At 44.4% G+C, this 18,008-nt stretch overlaps 1 protein-coding gene across 4 annotated transcripts in view; it reads right to left on the reverse strand.

Moving 5' to 3' along the window:
* The window catches only part of ankrd34a (ankyrin repeat domain 34A), a 30,694-nt gene extending 15,551 nt beyond the window's left edge, over nucleotides 1-15,143 (reverse strand). For 3 of the 4 annotated variants that reach the window (XR_014894501.1, XR_014894500.1, XM_085292984.1), the window contains exon 1: nucleotides 14,988-15,143. The gene's annotated coding sequence lies outside the window, so the exon portion shown is untranslated. The remainder of the gene's footprint in view (nucleotides 1-14,987) is intronic. The other variant, XM_085292985.1, reaches the window with a different exon arrangement.
* Between the last annotated feature and the right edge of the window lie 2,865 nt (nucleotides 15,144-18,008).

Consider the following 18,008-nt stretch of genomic DNA (forward strand, 5'->3'; position numbering starts at 1 on the left):
ATATGTTCAACCTATCTCTGCCTTGAAGCTGGCAGTAGTAGGTTTCAGAGCTCATCACAGCACAGAAACAGCTTTACAGGGAGTGCAGAATTATTAGGCAAATTAGTATTTTGTCCACATCATCCTCTTCATGCATGTTGTCTTATTCCAAGCTGTATAGGCTCGAAAGCCTACTACCAATTAAGCATATTAGGTGAGGTGCATCTCTGTAATGAGAAGGGGTGTGGTCTAATGACATCAACACCCTATATCAGGTGTGCATAATTATTAGGCAACGTCCTTTCCTTTGGCAAAATGGGTCAAAAGAAGGACTTGACAGGCTCAGAAAAGTCAAAAATAGTGAGATATCTTGCAGAGGGATGCAGCAGTCTCAAAACTGCAAAGCTTCTGAAGCGTGATCATCGAACAATCAAGCGTTTCATTCAAAATAGTCAACAGGGTCGCAAGAAGCGTGTGGAAAAACCAAGGTGCAAAATAACTGCCCATGAACTGAGAAAAGTCAAGCGTGCAGCTGCCAGGATGCCACTTGCCACCAGTTTGGCCATATTTCAGAGCTGCAACATCACTGGAGTGCCCAAAAGCACAAGGTGTGCAATACTCAGAGACATGGCCAAGGTAAGAAAGGCTGAAAGACGACCACCACTGAACAAGACACACAAGCTGAAACGTCAAGACTGGGCCAAGAAATATCTCAAGACTGGTTTTTCTAAGGTTTTATGGACTGATGACATGAGAGTGAGTCTTGATGGGCCAGATGGATGGGCCCGTGGCTGGATTGGTAAAGGGCAGAGAGCTCCAGTCCCACTCAGACGCCAGCAAGGTGGAGGTGGAGTACTGGTTTGGGCTGGTATCATCAAAGATGAGCTTGTGGGGCCTTTTCGGGTTGAGGATGGAGTCAAGCTCAACTCCCAGTCCTACTGCCAGTTTCTGGAAGACACCTTCTTCAAGCAGTGGTACAGGAAGAAGTCTGCATCCTTCAAGAAAAACATGATTTTCATGCAGGACAATGCTCCATCACACGCGTCCAAGTACTCCACAGCGTGGCTGCAAGAAAGGGTATAAAAGAAGAAAAACTAATGACATGGCCTCCTTGTTCACCTGATCTGAACCCCATTGAGAACCTGTGGTCCATCATCAAATGTGAGATTTACAAGGAGGGAAAACAGTACACCTCTCTGAACAGTGTCTGGGAGGCTGTGGTTGCTGCTGCAATGTTGATGGTGAACAGATCAAAACACTGACAGAATCCATGGATGGCAGGCTTTTGAGTGTCCTTGCAAAGAAAGGTGGCTATATTGGTCGCTGATTTGTTTTTGAATGTCAGAAATGTATATTTGTGAATGTGGAGATGTTATATTGGTTTCACTGGTAAAAATAAATCATTGAAATGGGTATATAATTGTTTTTTGTTAAGTTGCCTAATAATTATGCACAGTAATAGTCACCTGCACACACAGATATCCCCCTAAAATAGCTAAAACTAAAAACAAACTAAAAACTACTTCCAAAAACATTCAGCTTTGATATTAATGAGTTTTTTGGGTTCACTGAGAACATGGTTGTTGTTCAATAATAAGATTATTTCTCAAAAATACAACTTGCCTAATAATTCTGCACTCCCTGTAGTGAAGGTTACAAATGATCTTCTTATGGCCTCTGACAGTGGACTCATCTCTGTGCTTGTCCTGCTAGACCTCAGTGCAGCGTTCGATACTGTCGACCATAATATCCTATTAGAGCGATTAGAACATGCTGTAGGTATTACAGGTACTGTGCTGCAGTGGTTTGTATCATATCTATCTAATAGACATACAAGGTCTTAAATAATCAGGCCCCATCTTATCTCAATGACCTTGTAGTACCATATCACCCTATTAGAGCACTTCGCTCTCGCTCTGCAGGCCTACTTGTTGTTCCTAGAGTATTTAAAAGTAGAATGGGAGGCAGAGCCTTCAGTTTTCAGGCCCCTCTTCTGTGGAACCAGCTTCCAGTTTGGATTCAGGAGACAGACACTATCTCTACTTTCAAGATTAGGCTTCAAACTTTCCTTTTTGCTAAAGCATATAGTTAGGGCTGGACCAGGTGACCCTGAATCCTCCCTTAGTTATGCTGCAATAGACGTAGGCTGCCGGGGATTCCCATGATGCACTGAGTTTTTCCTTCCCACTGTCGCCAAAGTGCTTGCTCATAGGGGGTCATATGACTGTTGGGTTTTTCTCTGTATCTATGAAGCACCTTGAGGCGACTTTTGTTGTCATTTGGTGCTATATAAATAAAATGTAATTGAATTGAATAGACTCCAGTTTGTGCATGTAAATGGAGAGTCCTCTTCACACACTGAGGTCAATTATGGAGTTCCACAGGGTTCAGTGCTAGGACCAATTCTGTTTACATTATACATGCTTCCCTTAGGCAGCATCATTAGAAGACATAGCATACATTTACACTGCTATGCAGATGACACCCAGCTCTATCTGTCCATGAAGCCAGATAACACACACCAATGAGTTAAACTGCAGGAATGTCTTAAAGACATAAAGACCTGGATGGCCGCTAACTTTCTGCTTCTTAATTCAGATCAAACTGAGGTTATTGTACTCGGCCCTGAAAAGCTTAGAAATATGGTATCTAACCAGATTCTTACTCTGGATGGCATTACCTTGGCCTCCAGTAACACTGTGAGGAACCTTGGAGTCATGTTTGACCAGGACATGTCCTTCAACGCTCATATTAAACAACTATGTAAGACTGCTTTCTTCCATTTGTGCAACATCTCTAAAGTTAGAAATATCCTGTCTCAGAGTGACGCTGAAAAAACTAGTTCATGCATTTATTACTTCCAGGCTGGACGACTGTAATTCATTATTATCAGGAAGTCCAAAAAACTCCCTGAAAAGCCTTCAGCTGATCCAAAATGCTGCAGCAAGAGTCCTGACAGGGACTAGAAAGAGAGATTTCTCCTGTATTGGCTTCCCTTCATTGGCTTCCTGTTAAATCCAGAATTCAAAATCCTGCTCCTCACATACAAGGTCTTAAATAATCAGTCAAGTCAAGTCAAGTTTATTTATAAAGCACATTTAAAAACAACCGAGGCTGACCAAAGTGCTGTACAATAAAATACAAATATAAAATACAATAAAACACAAGTACATAAAAACACCTCACTGATAAAACAATAAGTTAAAACAATAAGTTAAACCTTGCTAAAAGCCAATGAGAAGAGGTGAGTTTTAAGAGCAGTTTTAAAAGTTCCTAGGCTTGTGGAGAATCTGATGTGAGGAGGTAAACTGTTCCACAGTCTGGGTGCAGCCACAGCAAAAGGCCTCTCTCCCCTAGTCTTTAATCTGTACCTGGGAACATCTAAAAGCATCAGGTCTGCTGACCTCAGAGATCTCCTGGGGCGGTAAATGCTAAGAAGCTCTGCCAGGTAAGGAGGTGCAGTACCGTTAAGAACCTTAAAAACAAACAGTAAAATTTTAAAATCAATCCTAAAAGCAACTGGGAGCCAGTGGAGAGAGCAGAGGACCGGAGTGATGTGGTCTCTCTTTTTGGAACCGGTCAGCATGCGAGCAGCAGCGTTCTGCACCAGTTGGAGGCGATGCAGGCAGGAACGATCTAAACCAGCATAAAGGGAGTTACAGTAGTCCAGCCGTGAAGTGATAAAAGCATGGACCACCCTTTCTAGATCGTTCCTGCACAGGTAGGACTTCACTTTAGCTAAAATCCGTAGATGATAAAAAGATCCCTTGACTACGGAGCTGATTTGTTTATCAAATTTAAAAGCACTGTCAAAAGTAACACCAAGGCTCTTAATGGAGGAAGTACATTCGGAAGTTAGGGGTCCCATAAAATCAAAGGAAAGGTTGGGGTCTTTAGGAAGCCCAAACACAATGACTTCATTTTTACTTTTATTTAGATGTAGAAAGTTAAGAGCCATCCAAGTCTTAATGTCAGACAGTCAGGAGAATAACGGCTGCAGAGAGTCCTTACAGTCTAACCTCAGAGGGAGGTAGATCTGAATCAGGCCCCATCTTATCTTAATGACCTTGTAGTACCATATCACCCTATTAGAGCACTTCGCTCTCGCTCTGCAGGCCTACTTGTTGTTCCTAGAGTATTTAAAAGTAGAATGGGAGGCAGAGTCTTCAGTTTTCAGGCCCCTCTTCTGTGGAACCAGCTTCCAGTTTGGATTCAGGAGACAGACACTATCTCTACTTTCAAGATTAGGCTTCAAACTTTCCTTTTTGCTAAAGCAGATAGTTAGGGCTGGATCAGTGGCTCAGTGAGCTGAACTGGCGTTTAAGAAAGGAGTAATGCAGCTGGTCAATGATGGCGGGAGATCTCTGTTAGCTCATTGAGCGCCAGCTGACACTTGTTGCCAGGTGTGGAGGTTTAATGATGTGCTTCAGTCTGAACAAACAGGTCCAGAGTTCAGCTGAGTCTATCTGCTCTCACAGCCAGAAGTGAGTGTGTGTGTGTGTGTGTGTGTGTGTGTGTGTGTGTGTGTGTGTGTGTGTGTGTGAGTGAGTGAGTGAGTGAGTGAGTGAGTGAGTGTGTGTGTGGTTCTTCAAGGTTCTTTATTATTATTTGTCACATGCATAGTTATACAAGTATAACACACAGTGAAATGTAGCCTGACACGCTCCTCGACATGTGCAAAAATTGTGTGTGTGTGTGTGTGGGGGGGGGGGGGGGGGGGGGGGTGTAGAGGAAGAATATATATATATATATATATATATATATATATATATATATATATACACACACACACACACACATATAGTATATACACTGGGTGAATGTGCAGTAGTAGCAGCAAGCAGGTGAATTCTGTACATTAATATGAATAGACATCTGACTATCTTACAGGATAGACAATATAAACATATTTAAAATTAAAGGAATTGAAATGTACATTGTGCCTTGGTTTAGTGTCTGGAAGAGTCCTGTCTCAGTCAATTATAGATGATGTGAGAGGGCGGGTGTGTGTTTAGGGCACGGATGGCTTGGGGATAGAAGCTCCTCTTGAGTCTCTCTGTCCTTGCCCAGAAGATGCGGAACCTTCTACCAGATTGCAGAAGTTGGAACAGTTTGTTGCCAGGATGGGACGGGTCCTTCAGTATCTGCTCTAGTCCGGCATCTCCTGGTGTAGGTGTCCTGAAGCGGGGGGAGAGCAATCCTGCAGCAGCGTTCTGCTGTACGGATCACTCTCTGGAGGGCTTTTTGGTCCTTCACACAGCTGTTCCCGAACCACGATGTCATGTTCTGTGTGAGGATGCTCTCCACAGCGCCTGTATAGAAAATCCTGAGGATCTTTGGAGAGACCCTGAACTTCCTCAGTTGTCGTAGGTGATACAGGCGCTGCCTAGCCTTTTTGGTCTGGACCTGAATGTGGGCAGCCCATGTCAGGTCTGAGGAGATGTGGACACCAAGATACTTGAAGGACTGCACCCTCTCCACTGGAGCTCCATTGATGATAATGGGCTTGTAGTCTCTGTGCTGACCCCTTCTGAAGTCCACCACCAGCTCCTTGGTCTTGCTGACGTTCAGCTGGAGGTGGTTGTCCTGGCACCACGATGCCAGATTCTTCACTTCATCCATGTAGGCCGCCTCATCGTTGGTGGAGATGGCACCCAACACCACTGTGTCGTCAGCAAACTTCACAATGGTGTTGGAGCCATGGGTGGCCACACAGTCTGAAGTGTAGAGGGAGTAGAGCAGTGGCGAGAGGACACATCCCTGAGGTGCTCCTGTGTTGATGGTGATGCTGTTGGAGAAGCACCTTCCCACCCTCACCACCTGAGTTCTGCCAGTGAGGAAGTCCAACACCCATGCACACAGACGGCTGTTAAGTCCCAGATCCCTCAGCTTTGTGAACAGTCTGCAGGGCACTATTGTGTTAAACGCTGAACTGTAATCAACAAACAGCATTCGCACATAGTTACCCTGTTTCTTGTCCACGTGGCTGAGAGTGGTGTGTAGGACGTGGGCGATGGCATCCTCTGTGGATCTGTTGGATCTGTAGGCAAACTGCAGCGGATCTGTGGTGTCTGGGATGGAGGAGGAGATGATGTTCTTCAGCAGCCTCTCAAACACCTTCATTACTACCGAGGTCAGTGCAACTGGCCGGTAATCGTTCAGGGATGAGGGTTTGCTGTTCTTGGGCACAGGGATGATGGTGGATCTTTTGAAGCATGTGGGGACCACAGACTTCGCCAGGGACTCGTTGAAGATGTAAGTGAACACACCTGCTAGCTGGTCAGCACAGCAGCGCAGCAGACGGCCGGTGATGCCGTCTGGCCCCGCCGCTTTCCTTGTGTTCACTCTCCTCAGTGCCGCTCGGACGTCATGCTCCGCGATGCTGGTCACCGGTCTCTCGCTGATGACATCACGGTCCTCGGTAGTCAGGCGGTAGATAGCATTAGCCGCCTGGCTAACCTCGAAACGGGCGTAGAACCGATTCAGCTCATTGGTGAATGCAGAGTCGGTGTGTGTGTGTGTGTGTGTGTGTGTGTGTGTGTGTGTGTGTATTTCTTTAGCTTTGAGCCAGCTAAGAGCAGCACTTACACTTACAGGTGAGGAAGATGATGGTGAATCCTAAGGAGAGTGTTTTGTTCATGATGAGTTGTTCTTGTTATGTTTATGCCCAAAGTCTGAAAAATTGACCGCAAACTGAATGCATGTTTATGGATCAGGACCACTAGGCTAAGGCTAAGAACCACCTGAAGTCTGTAAGTACGTTCAACATATGTCGAACACCAGAGGAACACTTCTAACACTCTTTGTTTGTGTTTGCTGTGATGGCTCAAACTAATTTAAAAAAAAAAAAAAACAGGTTTCATCCTGTGCTATTTTATCAAGGCATTGAAGAACATATCCTGGTCAAAAATGACTCCAAGGTTCCTCACAGTGTTACTGGAGGCCAAGGTAATGCCATCAAGAGTAAGAATCTGGTTAAATACCATATTTCTTTACCATAAGTTTGGGTGTCATCCTCGACAGTGCTTTATCTTTCAATTCACACATTAATAATGTTACTCGGTCTGCATATTTTCCAATTGCGCAACATTAATCGTCTCCGTCCTTTTCTCACCCCACATGCCACTGCCATTCTTGTCCACAGCCTTGTTACTTCCCGGATTGATTATTGTGATTCACTTCTCTTTGGTCTTACTCAAAAATCCACCAACAAGCTCCAACGCGTCCAGAACTCTGCTGCCCGTATCATCACCAGGACCCCTTCTGTCCACCACATCACTCCTGCCTTGCAGCAGCTTCATTGGCTCCCGGTCAAATATCGCATCAATTTCAAAATACTCTTGTACACATTTAAGACTATTCATCATCTCTCTCCTCCATATCTCTCTGACCTGGTTAAGATCGCCGCCCCATCTCATTGCCTCAGATCTTCTTCTTCCCTTTCACTCTCCGTCCCTTCCCCCCGTCTTGCAACCATGGGGAGCAGGGCTTTCAGCTGCTCTGCTCCACGACTCTGGAATTCCCGACCTCCTGATTTAAGAAACATCTCTTCCTTCTCTCTCTTTAAGTCCAAACTCAAAACCCACTTGTACAAATAGTTTACCCACATAACCTCTCCACTCTGCTCTTTTATTAGTTTATGTCTTATGCTTTTATGATTCTGTAAACTGCTTGCTTTTATTCTACTATGTACAGTGACCTTGAGTGTTTTGAAAGGCGTTTTCAAATAAAATGTATTATTATTATTATTATTAGATACCATATTTCTAAGCTTTTCAGGGCCGAGTACAATAACCTCAGTTTGATCTGAATTAAGAAGCAGAAAGTTAGCGGCCATCCAGGTCTTTATGTCTTTAAGACATTCCTGCAGTTTAACTCATTGGTGTGTGTTATCTGGCTTCATGGACAGATAGAGCTGGGTGTCATCTGCATAGCAGTGTAAATGTATGCTATGTCTTCTAATGATGCTGCCTAAGGGAAGCATGTATAATGTAAACAGAATTGGTCCTAGCACTGAACCCTGTGGAACTCCATAATTAACCTCAGTGTGTGAAGAGGACTCTCTATTTACATGCACAAACTGGAGTCTATTAGATAGATATGATACAAACCACTGCAGCACAGTACCTGCAGTAAAGCTGTGTCTGTGCTGTGATGAGCTCTGAAACCTGACTGAAACTCTTCAAATAAACCATTCCTCTGCAGATGATCTGTTAGCAACTACTCTTTCAAGAATGTTTGATATGAAAGGAAAGTTGGAGATTGGCCTATAATTAGCTAAAACTGCTGGGCCTAGAGATGGTTTTTCAAGTAACAGTTTAACTACTACGTTTACCCTTAGCCAGCAGTTTTAAATTTCCTTCAATGTCGCCTGCTCTGGCCCCTGGAAGACAATTGACTATGGTTGCTGGTGTCTCTAGCTTCACATGTCTGAGAACAGAATCACCAATTACCAGAGTTTGACCACCGGCGGGTGTGTCGCCGAGTGGGGAAAAACGGTTAGACACATGAACAGGTTGGTGGTGTACCTGGGGCTTCTGTTTAAGAGCTCAGCACCTGTTATCTCAATCTCTACCCCATCTCGGCCCATTATCTTGGATACTTTCTCTCCTGTTTCACTATCTGAGCTGGTAAAATTAGTGAATTCAGTGAAAGCATCCTCCTGTTCACTTGACATTGTACCTGCATCATTTTTCAAAATGTCTTCCAGTTTATTGGCCCATGTGTGCTCACTTTAATCAACTCTTCACTGGCGTCTGGTATAGTTCCGGTTTATTTTAAAAAACGCTGCAATTCTCCCACTTTTAAAAAAAACCTCAGCTAGACCCCTCTCTTTGGAGCAGCTACAGACCTATCTCTAAGTTACCGTTAATCGCTAAGCTTCTAGAAAAGGTTGTGGCTAAGCAACTTATGGCAGCTCTAGATAAACATGGCATTTACGATAAGTTTCAGTCCGGTTTTCGTCGATTTCACTCCACGGAGACAGCTCTTCTTAGGGTCTCAAGCGATATCTTGATGAATAATGATGCAGGAAAATGCTCTGTTCTACTCGTGTTGGACCTCACATCGGCTTTCGACACAGTTGACCATCACATCCTCATTGAAAGGCTGAAAAATTGGGTTGGTGTATCTGGAACTGCATTAGAGTGGTTCTCCTCTTATCTCCATCACCGATCCTTTTCTGTGGTAGTCTCCGATTTTAGGTCATCCTCTACCTCCCTTACTTATGGTGTCCCTCAGGGGTCAGTTTTGGGGGCTTTATTGTTTTTAATACATCTTCTCCCCCTCCAGAATATAATGGGCTCTTTTGAGGACATTTCTTATCACTGTTACGCTGATGACATTCAGTTGTACGTTTCTTTTATGCCCGAGGATTTATCTAAGCTTTAGCATCTGAATGATTGCTTAGATTCGATCAAACGTTGGATGGCTGCAAATTTTCTCCAACTCAACGAGGTGAAAACCGAAGTCCTCGTATGCGCCCCTGATAGGTTTCTATCGCAGATAGTGAAAGCCCTCGGTCCTCTCTCACTCTGTGTTAAATCCTCTATCAGGAATTTGACTCGAGTCTCACATTGGATGGGCATGTGAAATCTCTGGTTCGGTCTTGTTTTTATCGTTTAAGAAATGTGGTTAAGCTAAGCCCGGTTTTATCTCGCTCTGAACTGGAGATTGCTATACATGCATTTATTTCGTCACGCTTGGATTATTGTAATCCACTGTTTATGTGTCTAAGCAAAGGTTCTCTGGATCGTCTGCAGGTTGTGCAAAACACTGCAGCTAGGCTTTTGACAAAATCCTCCAAGTACTCACATGTGACACCGTTGTTATCTCAGTTACACTGGCTTCCTGTTAAATTTAGAGTCAATTTTAAGATCCTGGTCTTGACCTACAGAGCTGTGCACGGACTGGCACCAGCCTACATCTTTGATCTGCTACAGCCCTATGTCCCTAGCAGGTCTTTGAGGTCATCTGATCAGGGCTTACTTGCTTTAAAAACACTAAGAGGAGGACTAAGGGTGACAGAGCTTTTGCCGCTGTGGCCCCGAGACTGTGGAACTCTCTCCCCCAACATTAAGAACTGTGGACTCAGCAGCTGTTTTTAAAAAACAACTCAAAACTCACCTTTTTAAAACTACTTTTGGTTAATTTTTTGCCTGTTTTATTTTCTCTTTTTAAATCTTTTTATGACTTGTAATCTTATGTGCAGCACTTTGTGATTCTATCTCGAAAGGTGCTATATAAATAAAAAATTATTTATTTATTTAAGACTATGCTTACTCCTCACCGTCACTCAGCCGTCCTGTTTCCCCGGTTGCCCGGGGCAGTCTCCCAGGGGACAGCTAGTGGGGCCTACGCTATCTTCGGCTGCACCGGCTACAGGGGCCTTGCTAGCTACAGATTTTTCAAGGGTTCTAAGCCGAGTCTCCATTTCAGTAATCCTGGCCTCCAGAGCTGTAAATAGGCTACATTTATTACAAGTATCATTACTGCTAAAGGAGGCCAAGGAGTAACTAAACATCTGACACAATGAGCAGGAAAGTGCAGGAGGGACAGGTGAAGAGGCCATGCTGCTAACGAGTTGGCTACGAGCTAAGCTAAGCTAAGCTAGTGAAACCCTAAAGCAACCGTAAGTGAATATAAACAGTGTTGGGGAGTAATGGAATACATGTAACACTGTTCCGCATTTAAAATACAAATATGAGTACCGTAATTGTTGGGCTATAAGCCGCTACTTTTTGCACGAGCTTTGAACCCTGCGGCTTTTAGTCAGGTGCGGCTTTTCTATGGATTGTCCATGATTTTTGTGATATCGTAAGACGATTTGTTTTGTTTGTTCCGCTGTTGTACGGCACTACGTTGCCTGGCGGAAGGATCGGGGTTCAAGAGTGGTATGTTGGTCACATGTCCATCCGCCAGGCAACATAGTGCCATACAAGTAGCGCGAAAAACAAACTTCAAAGTAGCGCTACGCGTTCAGCGGGAGTCGTGGATGACCAGCGGCGATAAACTTGCGAAAAGCAAGTTATGCTCAACTCCACCGGTGGATTCTGACAGCGTGGAAAAGTGTGAAAACATCCACGATCACCAACAGATTTCTAAGGGCTGGACTGCTGCATGATGGAGAGGAGGACACCGCCACGGCCCTTCTGAGGGTGTTCGACACTGACAACGAGGATTTCTTTTGTTTTGAAAGTGACAACGAAGGAGAGAAGCTGAGAGTGGATGACGAAGCCATCCTGAGCCTGTTCGTTTCCGACACTGGAGGAGAGGACTTTGGTGGTTTTAGTGCGCAGGAAGAAGAGAAAGATGGTGAATGACTGACTTTTCTTCTTGTTAAAGCCGTGTCACTGCACCTGAGCCTAAAAGGTAGTCCGAATCTATTTTTCTGGTGTGCTGTAGGTTATTGTTATGTACTACATGTGCAAATATGTACCCATAACTTGTTTTTCAAAATATTAATAAAAGGAGTGTGTCTCCAAACAGCCATCTCTTTCCTGACAATTCCCTTTGTGCATATTCTCTTACATATGATAAGTCAACATTGAAATACCTGCGGCTTTTGGTCAGGTGCGGCTAATGTATGTACAAAACAGGATTTTCCCCTGATTTTAGCTTGTGCGGCTAATATTCAGGTGCGCTTTGTAGTCCGGGAAATACGGTAATTGTATTCCATTACAGTTACCGTTTAAAAAGGTGGTATTCAGAATACAGTTACTTTGTTGAAATAAAGGGATTACACAGCGGTCTTTTCCTGTTTCATATGTTCAGCTATGCACCCTCTGTATATCTCGCTAGCAAAGTTGACCCAGACAAAAGTAAAGCTAGTTTTCAGCTACGAGCCCGACATGAACCCGACGTATTAGTCAGAGGTCCCTTTACTACGGTTCGGAGCCGCGGACCTGTTTTATATACGCGCCGAATAGTTTTCTGCACGAGATCGCTGCAAAAAGTGCAGCCTTACCTAATGTCCACCTACTGTTACTCATTTATATTAAGATTTAAACATCTGGTTGGTGTGGAGGGTAACCTTCAGTAATAGTAATAAATCACACAGCAATAGGACATTCATGTAGTTGTAAAAAGCATGATAATATATTAAGTAATCCAAAGTATTCAGAATACACTACTGTCATTGAGTAACGTAACGGAATAAGTTACAAAATACATTTTGTACTCTGTAGTGGAATACATTTTAAAAGTAACCTTCCCAACACTGAATATAAATTAATGAGTAAATACACCAAGAGTGTGTTTCAGAGGACGCACATGAAGATTACACTACGAAATAAGAAGTTACTATAAGTTTTGTATTAAATTGCTACACAGATATACTACGGAAAAACACCACTGTGTTGGAACAGGAACAGGAAGTGATACTCTACTGCAGAGAGAACGAACACCAAGTGACAGTATGTGTACTGCATATATGCCTGCGACCTGATGAAGGTCGGATAGACCAACGTGCAGAGGTGGGACCAAGTCATTGTTTTGCAAGTCTCAAGTAAGTCTCAAGTCTTTATCCTCAAGTCTCAAGTCAAGTCTCAAGTAATGTCAGGCAAGTCAGAGTCGAGTCTCAAGTCACTGGTGTAAAAGTCCGAGTCAAGTCACAAGTCTGAAACTTTGAATTTCAAGTCCTTTCGAGTCTTTAAAAAAAAAACAACGAAAAAATAATGTTGCAGTTATATGCTAAATGTAAATATTAGACCATGTAATTTTAAATCTGTGTTTTTCTCAACACATGACAAAAGTGAATGTAGAAAATATACACAAATTGTGAAATTGCACCTCTTTAAAATGCAGCTCAATTAAACCTAGCTCCAAGAATAATTTTCACCGACAGTTCTGAGATAAGCTGCATGTTATTCTTGGATGCGGTTGTAGGACCGGCTTTAAAATCGCATGACAAAAATATCATACACATGAAAAAAAACTGCATCACCAACGTAGCCTGGACAACATTTGCTAGTTAGATGAAGTCAGCTATCTCATTGTAGCATATTTATATGCATATTTATAATCATACGGTTCTTGGAGTGAGTGCATACACTCATGAAGTTTAGTAACTTCAGGTCACTGCAACAAGCCCAGGTACAGTTTACCGACGGATGGGTGCAGGACCTTGAAATGCACCGTGTAGAACGAAAGACCATCGTACGTATCATAAGTTTACCAGTCTCACAAATTGTCGTCATAAATACACATTCGTTAACCGTTTATTAATAGGACCTTTGAGCTCAACGGTAATTAATTAGCAGTGGAAATAATTTCTGGTACCCATCACAGAAATGTAGCAGTGACAATAATACTGTATGCTGTAATCGTACTGGGCAATTAGTGATACAAAAAACCTGTTTTATCCTGTGAATAAAAGTATGTGTTTTTGTCAATGTACCATAATAACAGAAGCGAAACGCAATATTGTGTCAGGACAATTCACTATTTATGCACAATAAATAAAGGAGCATAGCGCGACAATTTCTGTTCAGCGCCAGACTTGCTTGTAACCTATATCACTAATTATGTTATGAAAATGACGCATTAACTACTAAAAAACACTGACCTTCGTGTAAATGCTTGGAGCAGACTAACCTGTGAGCTGGAGGGTTCTGGGACGTTATATTTGACCTTTGAATGGCTGCAATCCAGACCATCCGTCGCGTCTTTGTTACTTCGGAAACATGGCTCGAACAATTTCTCTTCAACGACGTAATCCGATAACAACCGATCTCTTTACCCGTCGGCTTCCCGTGGCTGTCATGCGACCGGCTATTGCAGTTAATAATACAACAGCTTCTTGACATTTTTGTGTTTCTTTTTATCGCTGTGTGACTGATTTTAATTGAAAGCCTGCGTGCGCTAGTACCGCTTGCCACGAGTTCCCAGAATCCTTTGCGGTTCTACCCGTGAATGACGTCACATTTTCAATCTCTATATAATATGCATGTTAAATTTTATATTTGGGGTAAAATATCAAGTCTTTTCAAGTAAACCGGTTCAAGTCCAATTCAAGTCCCAAGTCATTGGTGTAAAAGTCCAAGTCAAGTCACAAGTCTTAGAACATTTTTTCAAGTCAAGTCTAAAGTCATAAAATTAATGACTCGAGTCTGACTCGAGTCCAAGTCATGTGACTCGAGTCCACACCTCTGCCAACGTGTGTGCAGCAGTTACATGTAACTGTTTCATGAAGCAATAAGGCAAAAAATATTGAGATGACAAGCTGAGTCTGAAGGAAATAAAACACAAAAACGGGCTGTTATTTGTGTGTGTCTGTGTGTGTGCATTTTTACAGTGTTTACATATCCTTATGGGGACCAAAAATTGGCATGCTACTATACTTGTGGGAACCATCAGTCACTTATGGAGACAACGTTTGAAGACATTTCTGAGGTTCAAAACGGGGTTTTCGTGTCAGGGTTACAGGCAGCTAGGGAAAGTATTACGTCAATTATGTCCTCACTAACATATGAAAACAAGTATGTGTGTGTGTGTGTCTCTGTGTGTGAGGTAGTGTTTCTACTGCAGCATACCATGTAGTACTACAGGACACTATTAGAGATCGATCCCTGATCACTGATAGATTAGATAGATTACTGATTACGTCACGTGTCCCCACGGTCACCTGGCACACAGGTGGAACCTCCGACTCATGACGACAACGATGATGATGATGATGAAGGTGAGCTGTGGAGGAATGCGGATCTCTCGGTTTCTACGTCACTGCGCTGCTGTGACGCACGCGGATCTATATTTACACACGCATGAGACACGTGCACGCGCGTGTCCCATCGCAACGCGCGTGCACCAAGATGAAGATAAACGATGTTTCTATAGCTTCATCATCATCATCCTCAAACATCTCGAGGCATCACAGCGATCAAACGGACCCACACATGCACGCGCGTGGTACCGGTCCCGGGAGCGGCGATGCTGGTGGCGATAACGATGATGAAGATGGAGCAGAGCTGCAATGATGGAACTGATGAAGGTGTGTTTGGTGTTCTTACCCCGGCATAAAGAAGCCTCTTTATCGACTCACCGACCGTTTGAGTCCGTCACCGACCGCTGCTGTTTACCGACGGACTGACGGAGCGCTCCTCCTCCTCCTGCGCGTCTTCCTCCTCCTCTTCCTCCTCAGTCTCAGCGGCTTACAACGGATTCACCCCCCCACCCCCACCGATGGTTAACGGCACAACCGGACATTTTAAACATTTCTCCCTGATCAATAACCTGATCAGACTGAAGCTCTGTTTTTAGTTCCGCTGCTTCATTTTAATAGAAATCACCTGTTAGATGGCCACGGCGTTTCCATGGCAACCGTACACTTCCTGTTCGCACGAGGGAGAGTTTTGCTGCTAAAAAAACATTTCAGCGCAGACCAGCGATTATTATGGGATGTTTGTAACTGTAAGAAAGCAGGTCAGAGACTCTTCATCTCATCATCATCTTCATTATTATCATCATTTTTTATTTTTTTATTACCTGAAGATAAAAATAAAATACTGCAGCGCTCGCGCGCGCACACACACGCACACGCACACAGTGGTGCTATTATGGAAACAGTTTCTATGGTAACTGATGTCCTGAATTCCTGCAGAAGTGTTCCCACGGTGACACACACACACACACACACACACGGCGTGTGTTTAATGCTAGCATTTTAACGAATCAGCTGATGTGTTTTTGCTGAACATGCTGGAACCTCCTCACCTCACCAAATTCAGAAACCTTCATCATCCTCATCCTCACAGGGATGCTGAAACAGGGGTGTTCTCCTGTCTCTTTGAGGGTTCTCCAGGTTCCTCATCCGGTTAACTGGTGATAATAAACCTGCCATTGCCATGAATGTTGGTTTATCTCGTTGTGTCAGATTGGCCACCTGTCCAGTTGTACTCCACCTTTCAGCCTATGACAGCTGGAATAGGCTCCACCCCTCCACGACCCTGAAGTGTCTTAGCATAGAATCTCAGTGACACAGAGGAGCAGAGACGGGTACCTGATGTTTGATCTGTTTCTGATCATTTGCTGAAGGAAACTTTACAAAGTGCATTTTGGGCAAATGTTCAAACTCGCATCAGCCTGTGGGACAGGTGTCTGCTCCGGTGTGAGCAGCTGAACATTGCAGGTTTGTCACAGACCAGTTCTGTTGCAGGGTGTCAAATGTTTCCTCCAGGTCCATCACAGCATCTTGGTTACGACAGAGGTATCCAAATCCATGATCACTGTGAGAATTTTCCCATCTCCACTGACATCACGGCATCAGCCAAGCTTCACCTGTTTATAATGACAGGTGCTGCTCAGTTTAAATCCTCGAGTAAATATATGGCATTTGGGGAATGAATAATCAAATAAAGGCATGTTAGAAAATGAATCTGTGCAGTGTCTTGATGCATGCTCAATCATCCAGGTAAGGAAATCCCAAAAGGTTGATTCTGTTCATCTGGACGTTTTCATTGGGAGAAATGTTTTGTCACTCATCCAGGTGACTTCTTCAGTCTCAGCTGACTGCAGGTTTCCCCAACCATATAAACAGGACATTTGCACAATGACTGAAACCAGCACCACTGAATGAACAATGGCGTGGGAGCTCAGTTCCTTGATCATTAATATGCGAATTGTTATGACCATTGAACAAAGCCAATTGATGAAGGCCTAAGGAGCTTGGAAAGAAAAGCGTCTGGACTTCTTTGAGTTGCTTGAAGACGTTTCTCCTCTCATCCGAGAAGCTTCTTCAGTTCTAAGGTCAAATGGTGGAGAGTCCCAGATATAAACCTAGTGGGAGTTTCCCCCCACAGAGGGACAAAAGGACCCCCTGATGATCCTCTAATCATCTGAGCCAAGGTGTAAAACTGGGTGTGGGTCCCAATCAGCCAGAGTTTCGGGTGAGTTCATTGTGAAACCTGGCCCCACTCTATCATGTGATTTCCTGAGGTCAGATGGTCCAGGATGTGAGTGGGCGTTAAGGCGTCTGGGGAGGATCTCAAAACTGGATTATAGATGGCAGAGAGTTGGTGTCGTAAACCCCGCCTCTGTTCAAAGATGGTCGCTCACAGTGGACATAGAAGCTTCTTTCACTCCTCTTTCAAACCATCTGTCCTCTCTGTCCAAAATGTGAACATTGGCATCCTCAAAGAGTGACCTTTGACCTTAAGATGCAGATGGACTGCTGAGTCTTGTCCTGTGGAGGTGGCTCTTCTGTGTTGTGCCATGCGCTGGTGAAGTGGCTGTTTGGTCTTTCCAATGTAGAGGTCTGAGCATTCCTCGCTGCACTGTACAGCATACACCACATTGTTAACTCATTCACTGCCATTGACGTCTATAGCCGTCAATGGCAGTGAATGAGTCAATGGGTTTAACTCATTCACTGCCAATGGCTGGCAGTGAATGAGTTAAGTCTGTGTTTTGGCGTTTTGTCTTTCGGGTGAACCAGTTTCTCTCTGAGCGTGTTGCTGGGTCTGAAATGCACCGGGATGTCATGCTTGGAGAAAACTCTCCTGAGTTTCTCTGATACACCGGCTACATAGGGGATGACAATGTTGTTGCGTCTGTCCTTCTTATCCTCCCTCGCTGGTGTCTGGTTTTCTTTTCTGTGCCTTTTTGCTGACTTTAAGAACGCCCATTTAGGATAGCCGCACGTTTTGAGTGCTTCCTTTACATGTGTGTGTTCCGGGGTAGCGGTCATGTCCGGTTAGGGGCTCTGTTGGCTCTCCGGTGACTGTTTCCTCGCGGCTGCGTGCAGCGGGGCTAGGGGAGGGTCTGTGCTGACGGACGTGGGTTACTGACCTGGTAGCCTGGCTGCCCCTGGGTGGGTCCGGGATGGGCGTGAGGTTCTGGGGGCGCTCCGTCTCTGGGCTGGGACCCGGACCGGGCCTCGGGGGCTTGGGTCCTGGTTGGTGTGTTGCCGGGGTTGTGGGCGGGTGGGTGCATGGGGGCCCAGCCCTGGAGCAGGGTGCCGCCGGTGCGTCGAGCCACCTGGGGGGCTCTTCAACTGGTGGGGGAGATTGTCACATCTTGCAGGAGCTTTCCTC

The sequence above is a fragment of the Mchenga conophoros genome, linkage group LG11 (assembly GCF_057382185.1).
Source record: "Mchenga conophoros isolate Kocher_MC1m ecotype Shallow Benthic linkage group LG11, M_conophoros_male_GT1.1, whole genome shotgun sequence".
In the NCBI taxonomy this organism is placed as follows: Eukaryota; Metazoa; Chordata; class Actinopteri; order Cichliformes; family Cichlidae; genus Mchenga; species Mchenga conophoros.